At 50.7% G+C, this 26,076-nt stretch overlaps 1 protein-coding gene across 1 annotated transcript in view; it reads right to left on the bottom strand.

Moving 5' to 3' along the window:
• LOC140388242 (MAP kinase-activated protein kinase 2-like) overlaps positions 1-26,076 on the bottom strand; it is a 136,093-nt gene that overhangs the window by 47,126 nt on the left and 62,891 nt on the right. The window lies entirely within an intron of this gene.

The raw sequence follows: 26,076 nt of genomic DNA, 5'->3' as shown, positions 1-26,076 counted from the left end.
ATTTACCCTGCAACATATCAGAGAAACTCATGGCTGGCACATGGGCATTCTCAATTCAAAATAAAACACAGTTCTCAAAGTGAGGGGGAGATTTTGCAAATATTTTGCAGAGGCAGGAAATGTAAAGACCAACCCTGACAAAGGTGACCTAGTTTTCATGCTGAGAAAACAAAATGGTTCACTTCTAATTTCCCACCAGCACTGGAGACGTTTCCAGAGCCTGGGAATGAACACTGCCAGTAAGGGGGAAATTAACCTAGTGTCAAAATTGGAAATCTTCTCTGGCTTCTAACACGCCCCCAGCAATGCACAGCCACCGACTCAGAGAACCTCATCGAGCACATCGGTGAGCCGACAAGAGAAAAATCATCTTAAACTGTTATGATGTGAAATGATGTGGAGATGCCGGCGTTGGACTGGGGTGAGCACAGTACGAAGTCTTACAACACCAGGTTAAAGTCAAGGTGAGGAAGGAGCAGCGCTCCGAAAGCTAGTGACATCGAAACAAACCTGTTGGACTTTAACCTGGTGTTGTAAGACTTCGTACTATGATGTGAAATAGCAGTAAAGCAATTTGCTGAAACTCTGCGATTACATTGTAAAATGGGGGTATGGAAGGTGAAAGCATGGCAGAGTTCCTATACCTGCTGTCCGTTGATGCCTGATCTAAGTGCTGGGTAGTGGCTAAAGGTGCAGATTAGATCGGGATCGGATTTAATGTGCTGTCACCCACAGTGAGTCAGCTGATGCTCACTGTTCGCCTTCTAACATGAAGAATAGGGACAGTTAGGCAAGGTACCATAGGACAATCAATGCCAACTGAAATATGCCTCCTGGTATAGAGACCCAACCTTTTTCTCAGCAGCAGGAATATCAGTGGACAGATAGATAGTATCAGGAAGTTTATACAAATTTGCTACTGTCCTCACTCCAGCACTTTTTCACACAATCCAAACCAAAGGTAGGTAAGGTGGATTGTTCCTTGTGTCAACTTATTCCCATCAAAAGGTTGTGGGTTTAAAACTTCAGTTGGGGCCGGGAATTGCAGAGATGCAATGGGGAGAGGTCGCTGTCTAAGACCTTTCGGTCATAGTGAACTGAGGGGAGGGGAATTGTACAGAATCCCCTTGGGCTGTATGACTCAATTTGAATGTATACGGTGAATATTACATTTATCACATGTGTATTGAAATACCTCAGTGCAACTTGATCTATGTACACAACATAAATACCATTGCAACATTTTTAATGACCATTTTGTAATCTCTGTAATGTTTGTTTGACTGTATTGAAGCACCTCAAGAGTGCAACATGATGTATGTAGAGAACCGGAGTACTATTGCACAGTGTTTGATGGCCATTTTGAAATGTTTGTAATGTTCTTTCAGATATTTTACGAATAAAGTACATCTTTGCAAAAAAAAAAAACTTTAAAATTTAGAATACACCATTGACTATCTTCTCAAGCTCAGCAGGATGGATTGTTCCTACAAGTCGATCCCATATCCCTTATCTTTCAGAGTTGTTCCACACTTCCCAATAGTCATTCATATAATAGTGCCAAGCCCGGGGATGACATACTACCCAGATATTGTTCTTTTCATTTCGTTCATGTCCTCACGCATGCTTTTCCAAACACCGCAACGGTGAACTGAGCAAACACTCGGCAAAGTACGGTGAGATAGAAATGCCAAAACTTCTTCATTTCATAAGCAGACATTTTATGAACAAATTTATTTAATTCAATCAGTACGAAACAATGACGCTCCACGCTTCCCCACATCATTAGGTTGTCATGTTGGACTTGAGCAAAACACCCTCTTACAAAATCTCCAATGTTATCCAGAACTCTACTCTCTGTCCTTGACATCCTATCCCACACGATGTGTACAATCTACTGGCCACACCGCGCCACAATGGAAATGCGACATGGCCAGTAGATTCCAGGTGAAGCCTCCATGGTCTTTCAGATAGCCACAATGTCTCGCGGGATCTACCAAAGTCCTGCGGGGTGTCAGATTCGGTAACCCGGCCACAAACGCCCACAAGTCACAATCGCGTATATAGGCTTTAAACCTACTCAAGGCCTATTTATCCAGTACCTACTGGCCACCCGGGATCTACCGCCTGAGCCAGCAGGAGCACTGCCAGGGTGCCAGTACAAGGGTGCCTGGGTGGCACTGACAAGGGTCAGGGCCCGGGGGGAGCCATGCTCATGAAAGGAGGATGGCAGGTAGGTATGAAAGGTGGGGGAGTGCAAGGCAGGTAAGAAGGGGCCTCTGGGAGGTTTGCGGGGGGGGGGGGTCTTTAAGGGGATGCGGAGGAAACTGAAATGGGTGGCATGTGGGGACCCTATAGCGGGGTGTCCTCACTTGGGGGGGGGGGGGGGGGGGGGGGAGCGGGGAGCTAATGCCCATGTGTGTGGGGTGGGGTTGACACTGTCCATGGGTGGGTGGTATGGGGGGGCCGAAAAGCTCACTTAGAGTTTGGAGCGCCCTTTCAAAGTGGCGGCCTAATCTTTCAGCTCCACAGTGATGAAAAAAAGGTGTGGGCTAAACTGGTGAGAAACTCCCCAGGGCCCAAAAACGCGTCGTTAGATAGCAGTGGGGGACTCGCCGGCAGAGCCACCAGGAAACTTCCAGCAAAACCCACCACAAATGACACGTAGAAACTTTTCTGTATTAATTTTCCTCACCTCAGTTCTGCTCGGCCTTAACCACATTCCTGCTCAGGGTGCTGCTGTGGGTGGTGTTCTCACGTGTAATAGTGGTATCCATGTCGATGACCTACTCACCACACAGGACCTTCAACCGACGTTATACACCAGATACATCAATGACATTTTTTTCCTTTGGACCCACGGCGAAGAATCACTGAAACGACTACACGATGACATCAATAAGTTCCATCCAACCATCAGACTCACCATGGACTACTCTCCAAAATCAGTAGCATTCTTAAACACACTCGTCTCCATCAAGGACGGTCATCTCAGCACTTCGCTTTACCGCAAACCCACGGATAACCTCACGATGCTCCACTTCTCCAGCTTCCACCCTAAACACTAAAGAAGCCATCCCCTATGGACAAGCTCTCCGTATACACAGGATCTGCTCAGAGGAGGAGGAGCGTAACCGACATCTACAGACATTGAAAGATGCCCTCGTACGAACGGGATATAGCACTCGACTCATCGATCGACAGTTCCAACGCGCCACAGCGAAAAACCGCACCGACCTCCTCAGAAGACAAACATGAGACACAACCGACAGAATACCCTTTGTCGTCCAGTACTTCCCCGGAGCGGAGAAACTACGTCATCTTCTTCACAGCCTTCACCACGTCATTGAGGACGATGAACATCTTGCCAAGGTCATCCCCACACCCCCACTACTTGCCTTCAAACAACCGCGCAACCTCAAACAAACCATTGTTTGCAGCAAACTACCCAGTCTTCAGAACAGTGAGCACGACACCACACAACCCTGCCATGGCAATCTCTGCAAGACGTGCCAGATCATCGACATGGATACCACTATTACACGTGAGAACACCACCCACCAGGTACGCGGTACATACTCGTGCGACTCGGCCACTTTGTCTACCTCATACGCTGCAGGAAAGGATGTCCCGAAGCGTGGTACATTGGCGAGACCATGCAGACGCTGCGACAACGAATGAACGGACATCGCGCAACAATCACCAGGCAGGAATGTTCCCTTCCAGTCAGGGAACACTTCAGTAGTCAAGGGCATTCAGCCTCTGATCTCCGGGTAAGCGTTGTCCAAGGCGGCCTTCAGGATGCGCGACAACGCAGAATCGCCGAGCAGAAACTTATAGCCAAGTTCCGCACACGAGTGCGGTGTCAACCGGGACCTGGGATTCATGTCGCATTACATTCATCCCCCACCATCTGGCCTGCGAATTCCTACCAACTGTCCTGGCTTGATACAATTCACACCTCTTTAACCTGGGGTTACCCCATCTCTGGATCTGTAAAGATTTAATCACCTGCTAATGGTCGCATTCCAAGCATTGTCTGGCATCTTTGAATTTGTCTATATATATGTTTCTGGAACATACCTCTTCATTCACCTGAGGAAAGAGCAGTGCTCCGAAAGCTAGTGACATCGAAACAAACCTGTTGGACTTTAACCTGGTGTTGTAAGACTTCGTGTACTTTACTTTCTAGGTATTAAAGACATCAAGGGACATCAGAATAATGCAGGAGAATGGTGTGGATGTACACCACATTAAATGATCTGGTTGAATGGCAGAACAGGCCTACTCTTGTTTCAATTGCCTCTGCTCTACCACTCTCCTCCTCAAATAGGACTGAAAAATCTGGCATGTTTGTTGTAGTTACCTGCTGTCTTTGTCTTGGTGTCAACGTTTGTCAGGTTACACTCCTGTAAAGCACCTCAGGATATTTTTTTCTACACTAACACAACTATGATAAATGCAAATTATTAAAACCTACACCCAAATTACTCACTGGGGTATATTCCAATGCTTTTCTGGGCTTCTTTATCCATTGAAAGGACACATTAGCCATTTGGGAATGAAACCAGTAACAAAGACATATCCATTTTGTGCTGTTAGAAGCACAATAACTAAGCCCTGTGACTTCTGCATTTGGTGCAAACTGGGAGTCTTCTGAACACCTGACACAACTTTGTCACTGGCTGAATTTGTTGGTAAGTTTTCAGGAACTTGCAACATCTTGTAGCCTTCAGTGCTCATTATGAAATCCACTTGATATTTAGGTCAGGGGTTTTCTCAATACTTCTTAACAAACCCCAAACCCTTATGTGTCATTGCAATGATGGTTCACAGTTTCCCCATGACTCAGTTTGGAAATCCATCACGAAAATGACCCACACAGACTAGAAAGGTCGCAGGTTGGAGACTACCTGGGTTACAGCTTCAGCATCCCAGGATAAGGCAGAATCCCTGCCCCGATCTCCACCCGGTGGTCAATGAGGTTGAGTCTGGTCAAGCGCATGAACTGCCTGTCCTACACTCACTGTTTCTGCTCACAAATGAAGATGGGTGCCCATGGAGCCATGTCTCAGCAAGACTCAGTCACAAAGAAAGCAGCGAGGACATCACAGCTGAGACATGGATTGGATCCCAGTCCAGGTCTTAGGCAGACCTCAATAGAGGTCAAAAAGCTGCTCAGAACTGGAGCAGGTCCCACTTGAGATGGAGCTGATCCCACAGTCTTCTCAGGACAGAAGCTGCCGGAGAAACATTAAAAGGACTTATGCAACAGTAGGTTGCCATTTGTCCCACCAAGTCTGCCAGCAGACAAAAAGCTATGCAATCGAATCCCACCTCCCAGTTCTTGGTCCACAGACCTGTATGTTACAGTACATCAAGTGCATACAAAATTGTTTCTTCGATGGGATAAGGGTTACTGCTTCCATCACCCCTTCAGGCAGTGGATTCCAAACTCCCCACCACCCTCTGGGTGAAAAATTGCTCTGTTCCCATCTAATCCTTCCGCCAAATAAATTAAATTGATACCCCTGGTTATTGGCCGGTTTACAGAAATAGGTCCCTCCTATTTACTCTGGCCAGACCCCTCAAAATTACAAACATACGAATTAGGAACAGGAGTAGGCCATTCGGCCTCTCAAGCCTGTTCCGGCATTCAATAAGATCAAGGCTGATCTGATTGTAACCTCAATTCCACATTCCTGCCTAGCCTCGATAACCTTTCATCCCCTCGCTAATCATGAATCTATCTAGCTCTGCCTTAATAATATTCAAAGACTCTGCTTCCACTGCCTTTTGAGGAAGCGAGTTCCAGAGACTCACAATCGGCTGAGAAAATTCTCCTCGCCTCATTTTAAATGAGCGTTACCTTATTTTTAAACAGTGACCCCTAGTTCTAGATTCTCCCACACAAGAGGAAACGTCTTCCCCACATCCATCCTGTCAATAGCCCTCAGGATCAGTTTCGATCAAGTCGCCTCTTATTCTTCTAAACTCTAGTGGCTACAAACCTACCACTCCAACATTTCTTCACAAGAGAGCCCGCTCATTCATGGTTTGAGTCTCGTAAACCTTCTCTGAACTGTTTCTAAAGCATTTACATCTTTCCTTGCATAAGGAGACCAATACTGTACACAATACCCCAGATGTGGTCTCACCAATCCCTGTGCAACTAAAGCATAACCTGCCTACTTTTGTAATCAATTCCCCTCACAATAAACAATAGCATTCTATCAGCTTTCCTAATTATTTGTTGTACTTTCGGTGCTTCATGTACTAGGACACCCAGATCACTCTGCATCTCAGAGCTCTTTGTAAATCAGTATAGGAATCAAGGGTTAAGAGGTTATGGTGGGAAAGTGGAGTTGAGAATTATCATTTCGGATCAGTCATGGTCTCATTGAATGGTGGAGCAGACTAGATGGGTCGAATGGCCTCCTTCTGCACTATAGCGATGCGATGATTCTACCGTCTGCAGTGTGATCACCCGTAATAGAACATATAGTGCAGGGGGCCATTCGGCCCATCGAGTCTGCACCGACCCACTTAAGCCCTCACTTCCACCTTATCCCCGTAACCCAATAACCCCTCCTAACCCTTTTGGTCACTAAGGGCAATTTATCATGGCCAATTCACCTAACCTGCACGTCTTTGGACTGTGGGAGAAAACCAGACACCCGGAGGAAACCTACGCAGACATGGGGAGAACGTGCAGACTCCGCACAGACAGTGGCCCAGAGGGGAATCGAACCTGGGAACCTGGCGCTATGAAGCCACAGTGCTGGTCACTTGTGCTACCGTGCTGCCCAATGTAATGTAGTGACTAGAATTGTATGCAGTACTCTAGCTGCGGTCTAATTAGTGTTTTATACAGTTCTAGCATGGCCTCCCTGCTGTTGTACTCTGGGCCTCGGCCAATAAAGGAAAGTATCCCATGTCCCTCCTTGACCGCCTTAATCAGCTGTCCTGCTCCCTTCAGGGCTCTGTAGACGTGCACTCTCGGACTCCCATTTTCACTACCCCATTCAGAATACCCCATCATTCAGTGTGTAATCACAGGCCTTGTTGGTTGTCCACACAAAAAAAACTTGGGTTTGAGGAAGAGAAACCAAAAGAGGATGGCAAGCTGTTGTGGAATATTACTGCCTTGTCATTACTGAAGTTCGGTGCAGTTAGCTCACGTCCTAAGTTTACAATTTTTTTGTGTATGACATTTGTACAAATCCCGAGAGATTCCTCTTCCTGACGTTCATCAGAAACTTGCAACCTCAAGAGCCTGGGTTACCGAAACCTTGGGCCTTAAACTGACTCACAAAAAATACCCTGCAGCTAACACTGTTACACGCCAGGGTCAATACAGTGGGCTACGAGAGGGTAATTCAATGAGGACTTAAGGGTAATGTATTGTCTCTTTGGGAGTGGGGGGCAATGCAGAGATAAATTCAGTGACACTATGGTGGCACAGTGGCTAGCACTGCTGACTCATGGCACCTGGGATCCAAGTTTGATTCTGACCTTGGGTGACTGCGCAGGGTTTGCACATTCTCCCCGTGTTTGTGTGGGTTTCCTCTGGATGCTCCCTGGCTCCATCCTCCCCGGGTTACACACTGTCTGATCTCACTGGCTCCATCCCCCCGGGTTACACAGTCTGATCTCACTGGCTCCATTCTCCCCGGGTTACACACTGTCTGATCTCACTGGCTCCATCCTCCCTGGGTTACACATTGTCTGATCTCACTGGCTCCATCCTCCCCGGGTTACACACTGTCTGAACACACTGGCTCCATCCTCCCTGGGTTACACATTGTCTGATCTCACTGGCTCCATCCTCCCCGGGTTACACACTGTCTGATCTCACTGACTCCATCCTCCCCGGGTTACACACTGTCTGATCACACTGGCTCCATGGGTTACACATTGTCTGATCTCACTGGCTCCATCCTCCCCGTGTTACACACTGTCTGATCACACTGGCTCCATGGGGTACACATTGTCTGATCACACTGGCTCCATCCTCCCCGGGTTACACACTGTCTGATCACACTGGCTCCATGGGTTACACACTGTCTGATCACACTTACTCCATCCTCCCCGGGTTACACACTGTCTGATCTCACTGGCTCCATCCTCCCCGGGTTACACACTGTCTGATTTCACTGACTCCATCCTCCCCAGGTTACACACTGTCTGATCACACTTGCTCCATGGGTTACACACTGTCTGATCACACTTACTCCATCCTCCCCGGGTTACACACGGTCTGATTTCACTGGCTCCATCCTCCCCGGGTTACACACTGTCTGATCACACTGGCTCCATGGGTTACACACCGTCTGATCTCCCTGACTCCATCCTCCCCGGGTTACACACTGTCTGATCTCACTGGCTCCATCCTCCACGGGTTACACACTATCTGATCACACTGACTCCATCCTCCGTGGGTTACACACTGTCTGATCACACTGGCTCCATCCTCCGTGGGTTACACACTGTCTGATCACACTGGCTCCATGGGATCCACACCGTCTGATCTCACTGGCTCCATCCTCCTCGGGTTACACACTGTCTGATCTCCCTGACTCCATCCTCCCCGGGTTACACACTGTCTGATCACACTGGCTCCATCCTCCCCAGGTTACACACTGTCTGATCACACTGGCTCCATGGGTTACACACTGTCTGATCTCACTGACTCCATCCTCACCGGGTTACACACTGTCTGATCTCACTGGCTCCATCCACCGCGGGTTACACACTGTCTGATCACACTGGCTCCATCCTCCCCGGGTTACACACTGTCTGATCACACTGACTCTATCCTCCGTGGGTTTAACACGGTCTGATCACACTGACTCCATCCTCCGTGGGTTACACACTGTCTGATCTCACTGGCTCCATTCTCCGTGGGTTACACACTGTCTGACCACACTGGCTCCATCCTCCGTGGGTTACACACTGTCTGATCACACTGACTCCATTCTCCGTGGGTTACACACTGTCTGACCACACTGGCTCCATCCTCCCCGGGTTACACACTGTCTGATCTCACTGGCTCCATCCTCCTGGGTTACACACTGTCTGATCACACTGGCTCCATCCTCCCCGGGTTACACACTGTCTGATCACACTGGCTCCATCCTCCCCGGGTTCCACACTGTCTGATCTCAATGGCTCCATCCTCCTGGGTTACACACTGTCTGATCACACTGGCTACCTGGGTTACACACTGTCTGATCACACTGGCTCCAGCCTCCCCGGGTTACACACTGTCTGATCTCACTGGCTCCATCCTCCCCGGGTTACACACTGTCTGATTACACTGGCTCCATCCTCCCCGGGTTACGCACTGTCTGATCACACTGGCTCCATGGGTTACACACTGTCTGATCTCACTGGCTCCATCCTCCCCGGGTTACACACTGTCTGATCACACTGACTCCATCCTCCGTGGGTTACACACTGTCTGATCTCACTGGCTCCATCCTCCCCGGGTTACACACTGTCTGAACACACTGACTCCATCCTCCCCGGGTTACACACTGTCTGATTACACTGGTTCCATCCTCCGTGGGTTACACACTGTCTGATTACACTGGCTCCATCCTCCGTGGGTTACACACTGTCTGATCACACTGACTCCATCCTGCCCGGGTTACACACTGTCTGATCTCACTGGCTCCATCCTCCCCGGGTTACACACTGTCTGATCACACTAGCTCCATCCTCCCCGGGTTACACACTGTCTGATCACACTGGCTACCTGGGTTACACACTGTCTTATCACACTGGCTCCATCCTCCCCGGGTTACACACTGTCTGATCACACTGGCTCCATGGGCTACACACTGTCTGATCTCACTGGCTCCATCCTCCCCGGGTTACACACTGTCTTATCACACCGGCTCCATCCTCCCCGGGTTACACACTGTCTGATCACACTGGCTCCATCCTCCTCGGGTTACACACTGTCTGATCACACTGGCTCCATGGGCTACACACGGTCTGATCTCACTGGCTCCATCCTCCTGGGTTACACACTGTCTGATCACACTGACTCCATTCTCCGTGGGTTACACACTGTCTGATCTCACTGGCTCCATCCTCACCCGGTTACACACACTCTGATCACACAGACTCCATCCTCCCCGGGTTACGCACTGTCTGATCACACTGACTCCATTCTCCGTGGGTTACACACTGTCTGACCACACTGACTCCATCCTCCGTGGGTTACACACTGTCTGATCACACTGACTCCATTCTCCGTGGGTTACACACTGTCTGACCTCACTGGCTCCATCCTCCCCGGGTTACACACTGTCTGATCTCACTGGCTCCATCCTCCCCGGGTTACACACTGTCTGATCACACTGGCTCCATCCTCCGTGGGTTACACACTGTCTGATCACACTGACTCCATCCTCCCCGGGTTACACACTGTCTGATCACACTGACTCCATCCTCCGTGGGATTAACACTGTCTGATCACACTGACTCCATCCTCCGTGGGTTACACACTGTCTCATCTCACTGGCTCCATCCTCCCCGGGTTACACACTGTCTGATCACACTGACTCCATCCTCCCCGGGTTACACACTGTCTGAACACACTGACTCCATCCTCCCCGGGTTACACACTGTCTGATTACACTGGCTCCATCCTCCGTGGGTTACACACTGTCTGATCACACTGACTCGATCCTCCGTGGGTTACACACTGTCTGATCACACTGGCTCCATCCTCCGTGGGTTACACACTGTCTGATCACACTGACTCCATCCTCCCCAGGTTACACACTGTCTGATTACACTGGCTCCATCCTCCCCGGGTTACACACTGTCTGATCACACTGGCTCCATCCTCCCCGGGTTACACACTGTCTGATCTCACTGGCTCCATCCTCCCCGGGTTACACACTGTCTGATCTCACTGGCTCCATCCTCCCCGGGTTACACACTGTCTGATCACACTGACTCCATCCTCCGTGGGATTAACACTGTCTGATCACACTGACTCCATCCTCCGTGGGTTACACACTGTCTCATCTCACTGGCTCCATCCTCCCCGGGTTACACACTGTCTGATCACACTGACTCCATCCTCCCCGGGTTACACACTGTCTGAACACACTGACTCCATCCTCCCCGGGTTACACACTGTCTGATTACACTGGCTCCATCCTCCGTGGGTTACACACTGTCTGATCACACTGACTCGATCCTCCGTGGGTTACACACTGTCTGATCACACTGGCTCCATCCTCCGTGGGTTACACACTGTCTGATCACACTGACTCCATCCTCCCCAGGTTACACACTGTCTGATTACACTGGCTCCATCCTCCCCGGGTTACACACTGTCTGATCACACTGGCTCCATCCTCCCCGGGTTACACACTGTCTGATCTCACTGGCTCCATCCTCCCCGGGTTACACACTGTCTGATCTCACTGGCTCCATCCTCCCCGGGTTACACACTGTCTGATCACACTGGCTCCATCCTCCCCGGGTTACACACTGTCTGATCTCACTGGCTCCATCCTCCCCGGGTTACACACTGTCTGATCACACTGGCTCCATCCTCCCCGGGTTACACACTGTCTGATCACACTGGCTCCATGGGTTACACACTGTCTGATCACACTGACTCCATCCTCCCCGGGTTACACACTGTCTGATCACACTGGCTCCATCCTCCCCGGGTTACACACTGTCTGATTTCACTGACTCCATCCTCCCCGGGTTACACACCGTCTGATCTCCCTGACTCCATCCTCCCCGGGTTACACACTGTCTGATCACACTGACTCCATCCTCCGTGGGTTACACACTATCTGATCACACTGACTCCATCCTCCCCGGGTTACACACTGTCTGATCACACTGGCTCCATCCTCCCCGGGTTACACACTGTCTGATCTCACTGGCTCCATCCTCCTCGGGTTACACACTGTCTGATCTCCCTGACTCCATCCTCCCCGGGTTACACACTGTCTGATCACACTGGCTCCATGGGTTACACACTGTCTGATCTCACTGACTCCATCCTCCCCGGGTTACACACTGTCTGATCTCACTGACTCCATCCTCCCCGGGTTACACACGGTCTGATCTCACCGACTCCCTCCTCCCCAGGTTACACACTGTCTGATCACACTGGCTCCATGGGTTACACACTGTCTGATCTCACTGGCTCCATCCTCCCCGGGTTACACACTGTCTGATCACACTGGCTCCATGGGTTACACACTGTCTGATCTCACTGGCTCCATCCTCCCCGGGTTCCACACTGTCTGTTCTCACTGGCTCCATCCTCCTGGGTTACACACTGTCTGATCACACTGGCTTCCTGGGTTACACACTGTCTGATCACACTGGCTCCATCCTACCGGGTTACACACTGTCTGATCTCACTGGCTCCATCCTCCTGTGTTACACACTGTCTGATCACACTGGCTACCTGGGTTACACACTGTCTGATCACACTGGCTCCATCCTCCCCGGGTTACACACTGTCTGATCACACTGGCTCCATCCTCCCCGGGTTACACACTGTCTGATCACACTGGCTCCATGGGCAACACACTGACTGATCTCACTGGCTCCATCCTCCCCGGGTTACACACTGTCTGATCACACTGACTCCATCCTCCCCGGGTTACACACTGTCTGATCACACTGGCTCCATCCTCCCCAGGTTACACACTGTCTGATCACACTGGCTCCATGGGTTACACACTGTCTGATCTCACTGACTCCATCCTCCCCGGGTTACACATTGTCTGATCTCACTGGCTCCATCCTCCCCGGGTTACACACTGTCTGATCTCACTGGCTCCATCCTCCGTGGTTTACACACTGTCTGATCTCACTGGCTCCATCCTCCCCGGGTTATACACTGTCTGATCACACTGGCTCCATGGGTTACACACTGTCTGATCTCACTGGCTCCATCCTCCCCGGGTTACACACTGTCTGAACACACTGACTCCATCCTCCGCGGGTTACACACTGTCTGATTACACTGGTTCCATCCTCCGTGGGTTACACACTGTCTGATTACACTGGCTCCATCCTCCGTGGGTTACACACTGTCTGATCACACTGACTCCATCCTCCGTGGGTTACACACTGTCTGATTACACTGGCTCCATCCTCCGTGGGTTACACACTGTCTGATCACACTGACTCCATCCTCCCCGGGTTACACACTGTCTGATCACACTGGCTCCATCCTCCGTGGGTTACACACTGTCTGATCACACTGACTCCATCCTCCCCGGGTTACACACTGTCTGATTACACTGGCTCCATCCTCCCCAGGTTACACACTGTCTGATCTCACTGGCTCCATCCTCCCCGGGTTACACACTGTCTGATCACACTGGCTCCATGGGTTACACACTGTCTGATCTCACTGGCTCCATCCTCCCCGGGTTACACACTGTCTGATCTCACTGGCTCCATCCTCCCCGGGTTACACACTGTCTGATCACACTGGCTCCATGGGTTACACACTGTCTGATCTCACTGGCTCCATCCTCCCCGGGTTACACACTGTCTGATCTCACTGGCTCCATCCTCCCCGGGTTACACACTGTCTGATTACACTGGTTCCATCCTCCGTGGGTTACACACTGTCTGATTACACTGGCTCCATCCTCCGTGGGTTACACACTGTCTGATCACACTGACTCCATCCTCCGTGGGTTACACACTGTCTGATCACACTGACTCCATCCTCCGTGGGTTACACACTGTCTGATCTCACTGGCTTCATCCTCCTGGGTTACACACTGTCTGAACACACTGACTCCATCCTCCCCGGGTTACACACTGTCTGATTACACTGGCTCCATCCTCCCCGGGTTACACACTGTCTGATTACACTGGTTCCATCCTCCGTGGGTTACACACTGTCTGATTACACTGGCCCCATCCTCCGTGGGTTACACACTGTCTGATCACACTGACTCCATCCTCCCCGGGTTACACACTGTCTGATCACACTGGCTCCATCCTCCTGGGTTACACACTGTCTGATCACACTGACTCCATCCTCCCCGGGTTACACACTGTCTGATCACACTGACTCCATCCTCCCCAGGTTACACACTGTCTGATTACACTGGCTCCATCCTCCCCGGGTTACACACTGTCTGATCACACTGGCTCCATCCTCCCCGGGTTACACACTGTCTGATCTCACTGGCTCCATCCTCCCCGGGTTACACACTGTCTGATCTCACTGGCTCCATCCTCCCCGGGTTACACACTGTCTGATCACACTGGCTCCATCCTCCCCGGGTTACACACTGTCTGATCTCACTGGCTCCATCCTCCCCGGGTTACACACTGTCTGATCACACTGGCTCCATCCTCCCCGGGTTACACACTGTCTGATCACACTGGCTCCATGGGTTACACACTGTCTGATCACACTGACTCCATCCTCCCCGGGTTACACACTGTCTGATCACACTGGCTCCATCCTCCCCGGGTTACACACTGTCTGATTTCACTGACTCCATCCTCCCCGGGTTACACACCGTCTGATCTCCCTGACTCCATCCTCCCCGGGTTACACACTGTCTGATCACACTGACTCCATCCTCCGTGGGTTACACACTATCTGATCACACTGACTCCATCCTCCCCGGGTTACACACTGTCTGATCACACTGGCTCCATCCTCCCCGGGTTACACACTGTCTGATCTCACTGACTCCATCCTCCGTGGGTTACACACTGTCTGATCTCCCTGACTCCATCCTCCCCGGGTTACACACTGTCTGATCACACTGGCTCCATGGGTTACACACTGTCTGATCTCACTGACTCCATCCTCCCCGGGTTACACACTGTCTGATCTCACTGACTCCATCCTCCCCGGGTTACACACGGTCTGATCTCACCGACTCCCTCCTCCCCAGGTTACACACTGTCTGATCACACTGGCTCCATGGGTTACACACTGTCTGATCTCACTGGCTCCATCCTCCCCGGGTTACACACTGTCTGATCACACTGGCTCCATGGGTTACACACTGTCTGATCTCACTGGCTCCATCCTCCCCGGGTTCCACACTGTCTGTTCTCACTGGCTCCATCCTCCTGGGTTACACACTGTCTGATCACACTGGCTTCCTGGGTTACACACTGTCTGATCACACTGGCTCCATCCTACCGGGTTACACACTGTCTGATCTCACTGGCTCCATCCTCCTGTGTTACACACTGTCTGATCACACTGGCTACCTGGGTTACACACTGTCTGATCACACTGGCTCCATCCTCCCCGGGTTACACACTGTCTGATCACACTGGCTCCATCCTCCCCGGGTTACACACTGTCTGATCACACTGGCTCCATGGGCAACACACTGACTGATCTCACTGGCTCCATCCTCCCCGGGTTACACACTGTCTGATCACACTGACTCCATCCTCCCCGGGTTACACACTGTCTGATCACACTGGCTCCATCCTCCCCAGGTTACACACTGTCTGATCACACTGGCTCCATGGGTTACACACTGTCTGATCTCACTGACTCCATCCTCCCCGGGTTACACATTGTCTGATCTCACTGGCTCCATCCTCCCCGGGTTACACACTGTCTGATCTCACTGGCTCCATCCTCCGTGGTTTACACACTGTCTGATCTCACTGGCTCCATCCTCCCCGGGTTATACACTGTCTGATCACACTGGCTCCATGGGTTACACACTGTCTGATCTCACTGGCTCCATCCTCCCCGGGTTACACACTGTCTGAACACACTGACTCCATCCTCCGCGGGTTACACACTGTCTGATTACACTGGTTCCATCCTCCGTGGGTTACACACTGTCTGATTACACTGGCTCCATCCTCCGTGGGTTACACACTGTCTGATCACACTGACTCCATCCTCCGTGGGTTACACACTGTCTGATTACACTGGCTCCATCCTCCGTGGGTTACACACTGTCTGATCACACTGACTCCATCCTCCCCGGGTTACACACTGTCTGATCACACTGGCTCCATCCTCCGTGGGTTACACACTGTCTGATCACACTGACTCCATCCTCCCCGGGTTACACACTGTCTGATTACACTGGCTCCATCCTCCCCAGGTTACACACTGTCTGATCTCACTGGCTCCATCCTCCCCGGGTTACACACTGTCTGATCACACTGGCTCCATGGGTTACACACTGTCTGATCTCACTGGCTCCATCCTCCCCGGGTTACACACTGTCTGATCTCACTGGCTCCATCCTCCCCGGGTTACACACTGTCTGATCACACTGGCTCCATGGGTTACACACTGTCTGATCTCACTGGCTCCATCCTCCCCGGGTTACACACTGTCTGATCTCACTGGCTCCATCCTCCCCGGGTTACACACTGTCTGATTACACTGGTTCCATCCTCCGTGGGTTACACACTGTCTGATTACACTGGCTCCATCCTCCGTGGGTTACACACTGTCTGATCACACTGACCCCATCCTCCGTGGGTTACACACTGTCTGATCACACTGACTCCATCCTCCGTGGGTTACACACTGTCTGATCTCACTGGCTTCATCCTCCTGGGTTACACACTGTCTGAACACACTGACTCCATCCTCCCCGGGTTACACACTGTCTGATTACACTGGCTCCATCCTCCCCGGGTTACACACTGTCTGATTACACTGGTTCCATCCTCCGTGGGTTACACACTGTCTGATTACACTGGCCCCATCCTCCGTGGGTTACACACTGTCTGATCACACTGACTCCATCCTCCCCGGGTTACACACTGTCTGATCACACTGGCTCCATCCTCCTGGGTTACACACTGTCTGATCACACTGACTCCATCCTCCCCGGGTTACACACTGTCTGATCACACTGACTCCATCCTCCCCGGGTTACACACTGTCTGATCACACTGGCTCCATCCTCCCCGGGTTACACACTGTCTGATCTCACTGGCTCCATCCTCCTGGGTTACACACTGTCTGATCACACTGGCTACCTGGGTTACACACTGTCTGATCACACTGGCTCCATCCTCCCCGGGTTACACACTGTCTGATCACACTGGCTACCTGGGTTACACACTGTCTGATCACACTGGCTCCATCCTCCCCAGGTTACACACTGTCTGATCACACTGGCTCCATCCTCCCCGGGTTACACACTGTCTGATCACACTGGCTCCATCCTCCCCGGGTTACACACTGTCTGATCACACTGGCTCCATCCCCCCCGGGTTACACACTGTCTGATCACACTGGCTCCATCCTCCCCGGGTTACACACTGTCTGATCACACTGGCTCCATCCTCCCCGGGCTACACACGGTCTGATCACACTGGCTCCATCCTCCCCGGGTTACACACTGTCTGATCTCACTGGCTCCATCCTCCTGGGTTACACACTGTCTGATCTCACTGGCTCCATCCTCCTGGGTTACACACTGTCTGATCACACTGGCTCCATGGGTTACACACTGTCTGATCTCACTGGCTCCATCCTCCCCGGGTTATACACTGTCTGATCTCACTGGCTCCATCCTCCTGGGTTACACACTGTCTGATCACACTGGCTACCTGGGTTACACACTGTCTGATCACACTGGCTCCATCCTCCCTTTGGTTACACACTGTCTGATCACACTGGCTCCATGGGCTACACACTGTCTGATCACACTGGCTCCATCCTCCCCGGGTTATACACTGTCTGATCTCACTGGCTCCATCCTCCCCGGGTTACACACTGTCTGATCTCACTGGCTCCATGGGTTACACACTGTCTGACCTCACTGGCTCCATCCTCACCCGGTTACACACTATCTGATCACACAGAATCCATCCTCCCCGGGTTACACACTGTCTGATCTCACTGGCTCCATCCTCACCCGGTTACACACTGTCTGATCACACAGACTCCATCCTCCCCGGGTTACACACTGTCTGATCACACTGACTCCATTCTCCGTGGGTTACACACTGTCTGACCTCACTGGCGCCATCCTCCCCGGGTTACACACTGTCTGATCACACTGGCTCCATGGGTTACACACTGTCTGATCTCACTGGCTCCATTCTCCCCGGGTTACACACTGTCTGATCACACTGGCTCCATCCTCCGTGGGTTACACACTGTCTGATCACACTGACTCCATCCTCCCCGGGTTACACACTGTCTGATCACACTGACTCCATCCTCCGTGGGTTACACACTGTCTCATCTCACTGGCTCCATTCTCCCCGGGTTACACACTGTCTGATCACACTGGCTCCATCCTCCCCGGGTTACACACTGTCTGATCACACTGGCTCCATCCTCCCCGGGCTACACACGGTCTGATCTCACTGGCTCCATGGGTTACACACTGTCTGATCACACTGGCTCCATGGATTACGCACTGTCTGATCACACAGGCTCCATCCTCCCTGGGTTACACACTGTCTGATCACACTGGCTCCATCCTCCCTGGGTTACACACTGTCTGATCACACTGGCTCCATGGGTTACACACTATCTGATCACACTGGCTCCATGGATTACGCACTGTCTGATCACACAGGCTCCATCCTCCCTGGGTTATACATTGTCTGATCTCAAGCACAGAATAACATGAAACTAACGTTATGTGAATATTTCCAAGTGAAATTTAATTTTGAAAAAAAACCTCACCCTTTTCACTTTTGTGCTCTCAATAAGTCCACCTGAATGGCAATGAAGTTGGATGGGAAGGTTTGGGCTGTGATGCTGCATCCTTCTGTTTGACCATGGAGGCTCCAATTAAAGTCCACCCATAGCTGGATGATCGTTAGCTAACGGAAGCTTTCACCACGGAAAGCCTCCCCTGCTGCCGAATTGCCCGTGTTTCCCGTGGAAGCTGCCGCCATTTTAAATTTGTTTTGTAATCACTTGGGAAACATGGAAAAGCATAAAAGCAGAAGTGAAGCACACTTCCGGTGATGTCTTTGGGAACAGCACACCACTGCCGAAACACTGACCTGGCATTTCAAACTGGGCTAAATAGCTGGCTTTTAAAGCAGACCAAGGCAGCATAGTTCAATTCCCGTACCAGCCTCCCCGAACAGGCGCCGGAATGTGGCGACTAGGGGCTTTTCACAGTAACTTCATTTGAAGCATTTGTGACAATAAGCGATTTTCATTTCATTTCATTTCTTTGCTCAGTGACAATATCAGGAGTGTACTAGACAAGTTGGTCAGTTTGTTTCTCTGATGCAAAACCCATCACAATAGTTTGACATCCTTTTTATTTATTATTTCACAGGATGTGGGTATCCCTGGCTGGGCCAGCATGAATTGCCCATCCCTAATTGCCTGTGAGGAGCTGGTGCTAGAACTGCTCTCTTGAACAGCTTTAGCCCACAGTTCTCTTAGGGAATGAATTCCAGAATTTTGACCCATTGACAGTGAAGGAACGGCGATATATTTCCAAGTCAGGCTAGTGTGTGACCTGGAGTGGAACCTCCAGGTGGCAGAGGTCCGAGGCATCTTCCGTCCTTGTTCTTCTAGATAGTAGAGGTCATGGGCTGGATTCTCCGCACCCCGACGGTGAAATCGCGGCTGGCGCGGGGGCGGAGAATCCATGTTCCCACAAGAAATCGGGACCGGCACCGGTTCCCGATTCTGTGGGCCCCAAAAAGCAGCATAGCCGCCTGGGACCTACCTGGGGCCATTGCCAGAGGCCAGTGTCGTGTTGGGTGTTCAGCTATACAAACAAACCAACACGGTGGTAGATGGTACAACTCTGTTTTATTATTCTTGATAACATCTACTGTATGCTTCTGGCTATGGTTCGTACTTTACCAGCTAACCGGTGGACCCAGCCCTTGCACTATCCTAGAGAGGCACTCAGCACACAGTGTATGTCTGAGTGGCACGCTGTGAGCTCTGTGCTCTGAGCTATCTCCTGCTGGAATGAGCGGGAACTGTGGCGTTCCCTGTTTTATAGTGCATGTGCTCTCACTGGTGATTGGCTGTGATGTTGCGTGTGTGTTGATTGGTCCGTTGATCTGTCCATCAGTGTGTGTGTGTGTTTGCACCATGATATGTTTATATGAATATCATGACAGCCCGCTCCGCCATCCTCCGCCCTCGACCGATCGAAGTCCCGGCGGCGTGCAACTAATGTGCTCCAGCTGGTCGGGATACACACGTGGCGGCTGCGGCTCAGTCCGCGGCTGCCCTCGTCGGGAGCAGGCCAATCGGAGGACGGCGGGAGCCTTATAGGCGGCCGGTAAATGCCTGTGCGGGAGTCGCGGGTCTGGCGCATGGCCAATTGGGGGGTTTCTTTTTTGGGTCCAGCTCCGAGGGCCGAGTCCGCCATGGAGCACGGCGCGGCCGCTAGCCCCCTGCAGGACTAAGAATTTGTGTCCCTTTGATGCCAGTTTTTCTGGCGTGAAACCCTACCGTTTTGACGCTGGCGTGGGGACATAGTCCCAATAATAGAGAATCCAATCCCATAGGTTTAGAACGTCTTGTCAAATGAGCCATTGCTAGTCAGTAGTGGAGGGAGTGAATGTTTAAGTTGGTGTCCTGCTCTTGTAGCCCAGTATTTATACCATTAGAATCCTGGAATCCCAACAGTTCAAAAGGCAGCCATTCTGCCCAGCCTGTCTGCACCAACCCTTCGAAAGTGAACCCTACCTAGGACCACAGCCCCACCCCATCTCCTGAACACAATAACCCGACCTAACCTTTTGGACAATAAGGGGCAATTTAGCATGGCCAATCCACCTAACCTGCACATCGTTGAACTGTGGGAGGAAACTGGAGCACCCGGAGGAAACCCGAGCAGACAAGGGGAGAATGTGCAAACTCAACACAGTCACACAAGGCTTGAATTAAACCCTGGTTCTGTCAGGCAACAGTGCTAACCACTGTGCCACCATGCCACCCACTATGGCTAGTCCAGTTCAGGTTCTGGTCAATAGTAACCCCAGAGTTGATGATAGGGGATTCAGCAATGGTGATGATACTGAATGTCAGGGAGAGGTGGTTAGGTTCTTTCTGGTTGGAGATGATCTTTTTTTTTTAAAAAAAGGAGTATCCAATTCTTTTCATCCAATTAGGGGAAATTTAGCGTGCCCAATCCACCTACCCTGCACATCTTTGGGTCGTGGGGGTGAGACCCATGCAAACACGGGGACAAAGTGCAAACTCACACAGACAGTGACCCAGGGCCAAGATCGAACCGGGTCCTCGGCGCTGTGAGACAGCAGTGAGGAAACTGGAGCACCCGGAGCGAACCCATGTCGACACAGGGAGAATGTGCCAGCTCCACACAGATAGTCACCCAAGGTTGGAATATGTCCCAGGTCCCTGGCGTTATGAGGTAGCATTGCTAACCACTGTGTCACCGTGCTGCTCCTTCTTCTGGTGGATGTATAGATTTGTATTTTCCAGAACTGAAAGCTATAACAATTATCGCCCAGAGGGTTTTGGGAATAGGAACATAGGAACTTAGGAAATAGGAGCAGAAGTAGGCAAATCAGCCCTTCGATCCTGCTCCGCCATTCAATCAGATCATGGCTGATCTCTTCCTGGTCTCAAATCCACCTCCCTACCTGTTCCCCATATCCCGTTTTTATAAAATCAGAAATATATCTATCTCCTTCTTGAAACCATTTAATGACACAGATTCCACCGCACCATGGTACAGTGGGTTCCACAAATTCACCACCCTCTGCGAGTAGTTCCTTCTCATTTCATTTCTAAATCTACCACCTCTCAGCCTACATCTGTCACCTCTCACTCTAGATTGCCCCACAAGGGGGAACATTCGGTCTACTTTTACTTTATCAATCCCTTTTAGTATTTTAAATATACCTCGATTAGATCCCCTCTCATCCTTCTAAACTCGAGCGAGTACAATCCCAAATGGTTTAATCTCTCCTCATCCATCAACTCTTTCATCCTCAGAATCAATCTGGTGAATCTCCTCTGAACTGCCTCCAATGCCACCACATCCTTCCTGAACTAAGATGACCAAATCTGGACACAATACTCCAAATGTGGTCTCACCAACACCCTGTACAATTGCAACAACACTTCTCTACTTTTATACTCCACTCCTTTTGCAATAAATGCTAACATTCCATTTGCCTTTGTAATTGTATGCTGTACCTGCATACCGACTTCTGTGATTCATGAACAAAGACACCCAGATCCCTCTGCCCAGACCCATTTTGAATCTGCTTTCCAGTTGGATAACAATTTGCCTTTCGATTTTTGTGGCCAAAATGGATAACTTCACCCTTATCCACATTAAACTCCATCTGTCAAATTTTGACCCTATCTCCTAGCCTATCTATGTCCGTCTGTAAAATCTTTATCTCCCTATTTTAGTATCATCCTCAAATTTTGCTATGTTACACTCTGTCCCTGCTTGCAGATCATTTATATAGATTATAAACAGTTGAGGTCTGAGGACTGACCCTTGCGGCACACCACTACTTACTTCACCAGCCAGAGAAGGACCCATTTGTCCTGACGCTCTGCTTTCTGTCAGTCAGCCAATCCTCAATCCAATCTAGTACCCTACCCCTCATCATGGAATCATAGAATTTACAGTGCAGGAGGCCGCCATTCGGCCCATCGAGTCTGCACCGGCCCTTGGAAACAGCACCCGACTTAAGCCCACGTCTCCACCCTATTCCCATAACCCAGTAACCCCACCTAACCTTTTTGGACGCTAAGGGCAATTTATCATGGCCAATCCACCTAACCTGCACATCTTTGGACTGTGGGAGGAAACCGGGGCACCCAGAGGAAACCCACGCACACACGGGGAGAACGTGCAGACTCCACACGGACAGTGACCCAAGCCGGGAATCAAACCTGGGACCCTGGAGCTGTGAAGCAACTGTGCTAACCACTATGCTACTGTGCTGCCCACCGTTATCCCCTGCTATCTCACCTTCTGGATCAATCCTTTATGTGGCACCTTGTCAAATGCCATCTGGAAGTTTAGATATACCACATTCACAAGTCCCCCCTTATCCACCTTGCTGGTTACGTCCTCAAAGAACTCAAGCAAGTTTGTCAAGCATGGCTTACTCTTCATCAAACCATGCTGACAATGATGGATTGAGCTTTGTCTTTCCAAATGTTCAGTCATCTTTTTTTATTCTCCTCCTTTTTCACATTTTCTCCCAAATTTACACCGAAGAATAAACAATAATCAGTAACGAATGTAATGTCAATCCCCATAACAACAACAATCCCATCCTCCCACCAAACTCCCAAACATTAGCATGCATGTTAACATAAACAAATGCCAAAAAGGAATCAGGAATCACCCATAGTCACCATTAACACACACCGCCCCCCTCCCCCCAATCTTCCCAGCCCTTTCCCGTCTAATGTTTGATGTAATCCAATTCTCGGAAGTGCATAATGAATAACGCAATGATTTGTAGAACCCCTCCATCCTTCCCCTCAGTTCAAATTTGATCTTTTCAAGCGTCAAGGATTCCAGCAGGTCCCCCTGCCACGCCAGGGTGGAGAGGTTGATCTCCACCCTAACAGGATTCGCCTTCAGGCGATCAATGAGGCGTAGGCTACAACATCTGCCTCCACGCCCGTTTCCATTCCACCCGAATATGGCCTCCCTAGGGCCTGGGTCGTTTTATGTGCATCACTTCAGAGATTACCCTAAAAATCTCTTTCCAGTAATCCTCCAGCTTTGGACAGGACCAAAACATATGAATGTGGTTTGCGGGCCCCCCCCCGGCAACGTTCACACACATCGTCTACCCCCTCGAAGAGCCAGCTCATCCTCGCCCTTGTAAGGTGTGCTCTCTACACCACCTTCAGCTGTATCAGCCCCAACCTCGCACACGAGGTGGAGGTGTTCACCCTCCAGAGCACCTCACACCAGAACCCTCTTCCATACCCTCTCCCAAATATTCCTCCCACTTTGCCTTGATCTCTTCCAGCGGCGCCTTCTCCTCCGCCAAAATAGCCCCGTAAACTGCCGATACTACCCCCTTCTCCAGTCCCCCTGTCGTCAGCACCTTCTCCAGCAATGTGGAAACCGGCTCTACTGGAAAGCTCTGTATCTCCTTTCTGGCAAAATCTCGAACCTGCATGTATCTAAATATTTCCCCCTGCTCCAGCCCATACTTCGCTCCCAGTTCCCTTCAATCCCCCAAGAAACAAATCTTTTAGTGTCCCAATTCCTTTCTCCTCCCATCTCCGAAAATTTCCATCCCACTTCCCTGGCTCAAATCTATGGTTCCCCTGAATGGCCATTTCCCTTGACCCTGCCCCAAACCCGAATTGCTGGCGAAACTGCCTCCAAATTCTCAACGAAGCTATTACTACCGGACTCCCAGAGTATCTCCCCGGAGCCGTCGGGAGCGGCGCTGTCGCTAGCGCCTTCAATCCCGACCCACTATCCAAACTCTCCTCCATTCTGACCCATTGGGGGTCAACCCAGCTCCGTACCTTCTCCACATTCGCCACCTAATAATAATACATCAGGTTCGTAAGACCCAAACCCCCTGCCTGCCTTCCTATCTGTAGCAGCACCTTTCTAATTCTGGCGACCTTCCCTCCCCATATGGACGAGGTAATCATCCCTTCAATCTCTCTAAAAAATGCTTCTGGCAGGAAAATCGGCAGGCATTGAAAAAAACAGGAATCGCACAGCACATTCATTTTAACCGCCTGTACCTGACCTACCGCTGACAGAGGGAGACCATCCCACCTTGCCAGATCAGCTTTCACCCTCCCCACCAAACTAGAAATGTGGGACCTATGGAGCCTTCCCCAATCCCGAGCAACCTGCACCCCCAGTTATCTAAAGTGAGTCCCTGCCTTACGGAATGGCAGCCCCTCCACCCCTGCCCCCACCCCTGGCCGAGACACCACAAAATATTCACTCTTGTCTAGATTTAATTTGTACCCTGAGAAAGACCCAAACACCCGAAGCAGCTCCAGGATTCACCCTATTGATACACTCGGTTCCGACATGTATAATAACAAGTCATCGGCATACAAGGACACCCTCTGCTCTATCCCCCCCCTGCCCCACCCGCACTATTCCTTTCCATATCCCCGAGCGTCTTAATGCGATGGCCAATGGCTCAATCGCGAGTGCAAACAGCAGGGGGGACATAAGACATCCCTGCCTAGTCCCACGGTGGAGAGGAAAGTATTCTGAGCTGATGTTATTTGTGCGGACACTGGCCCTCAGCCCCTTATATAATTGCTTTACCCAGTCCACAAATCTGGGTCCAATTCCAAACCGCTCTAGAACTTCCATCAAGTACCCCCATTCTACCCGGTCAAACGCTTTCGCGGCGTTCAATGCCACAACCACCTGTTTCCTGCCCCTCTGCCGGTGTCGTAACAGGTTCAATACCCTCCTAAAGTTCGAAAAGAGCTGCCTCCCTCTCACTAACCCAGTCTGATCTTCACCTATCGCCTTCGAGAGGCACTCCTCTAGCCTACCTGCCAGTACCTTCGCCAATATCTTTGCGTCCACGTTTAAAAGTGATCTGGGCCTATACGACCCAAACTCCGTCGGATCCTAGTCATCTCCTCCTTAATGATGGATTCCAGCAACTTCCTCCTCACATGGTTAAGCTAACCGGTTTATAGTTTCCTACTTTTTGACTCTCTCCCTTTTTGAATAGGGGCGTCACATTAGCGTGTTTCCAATCCACCTACTCTTCCAGAATCCAAGAAATTCTGAAATATCATAACCAATGCATCCACTATCTCTGCTGTTAGCTCCCTTAAGGTCCGGGAGACAGATCTGCCATTAATCCCATTAGTTTATTCAATACCGTCTCCCTAGTGATGGTTATTGCACCAAGTTCCTCTGCATTAACTGTAGTTTTTGGAAAATTATCTTCTACCGTGAAGCCAGAGGCAAAATATTGGTTCAGTGCCTCCGCCATCTCGGTGTTCCCTATTATTACCTCACCAGTATCGCCCTCTAAAGGGCCAACATTTACTTTAGTTATTCTCTTCCTCCTTATATACTTATAGAAGCTTTTGGTATCAGGAATCTGGAATGCACTGACTGGGAGGAAAGTTGAGGC

The sequence above is a fragment of the Scyliorhinus torazame genome, chromosome 13, assembly GCF_047496885.1.
Source record: "Scyliorhinus torazame isolate Kashiwa2021f chromosome 13, sScyTor2.1, whole genome shotgun sequence".
Lineage (NCBI taxonomy): Eukaryota > Metazoa > Chordata > Chondrichthyes > Carcharhiniformes > Scyliorhinidae > Scyliorhinus > Scyliorhinus torazame.
This window is presented reverse-complemented; position numbering and strand designations above follow the sequence as displayed.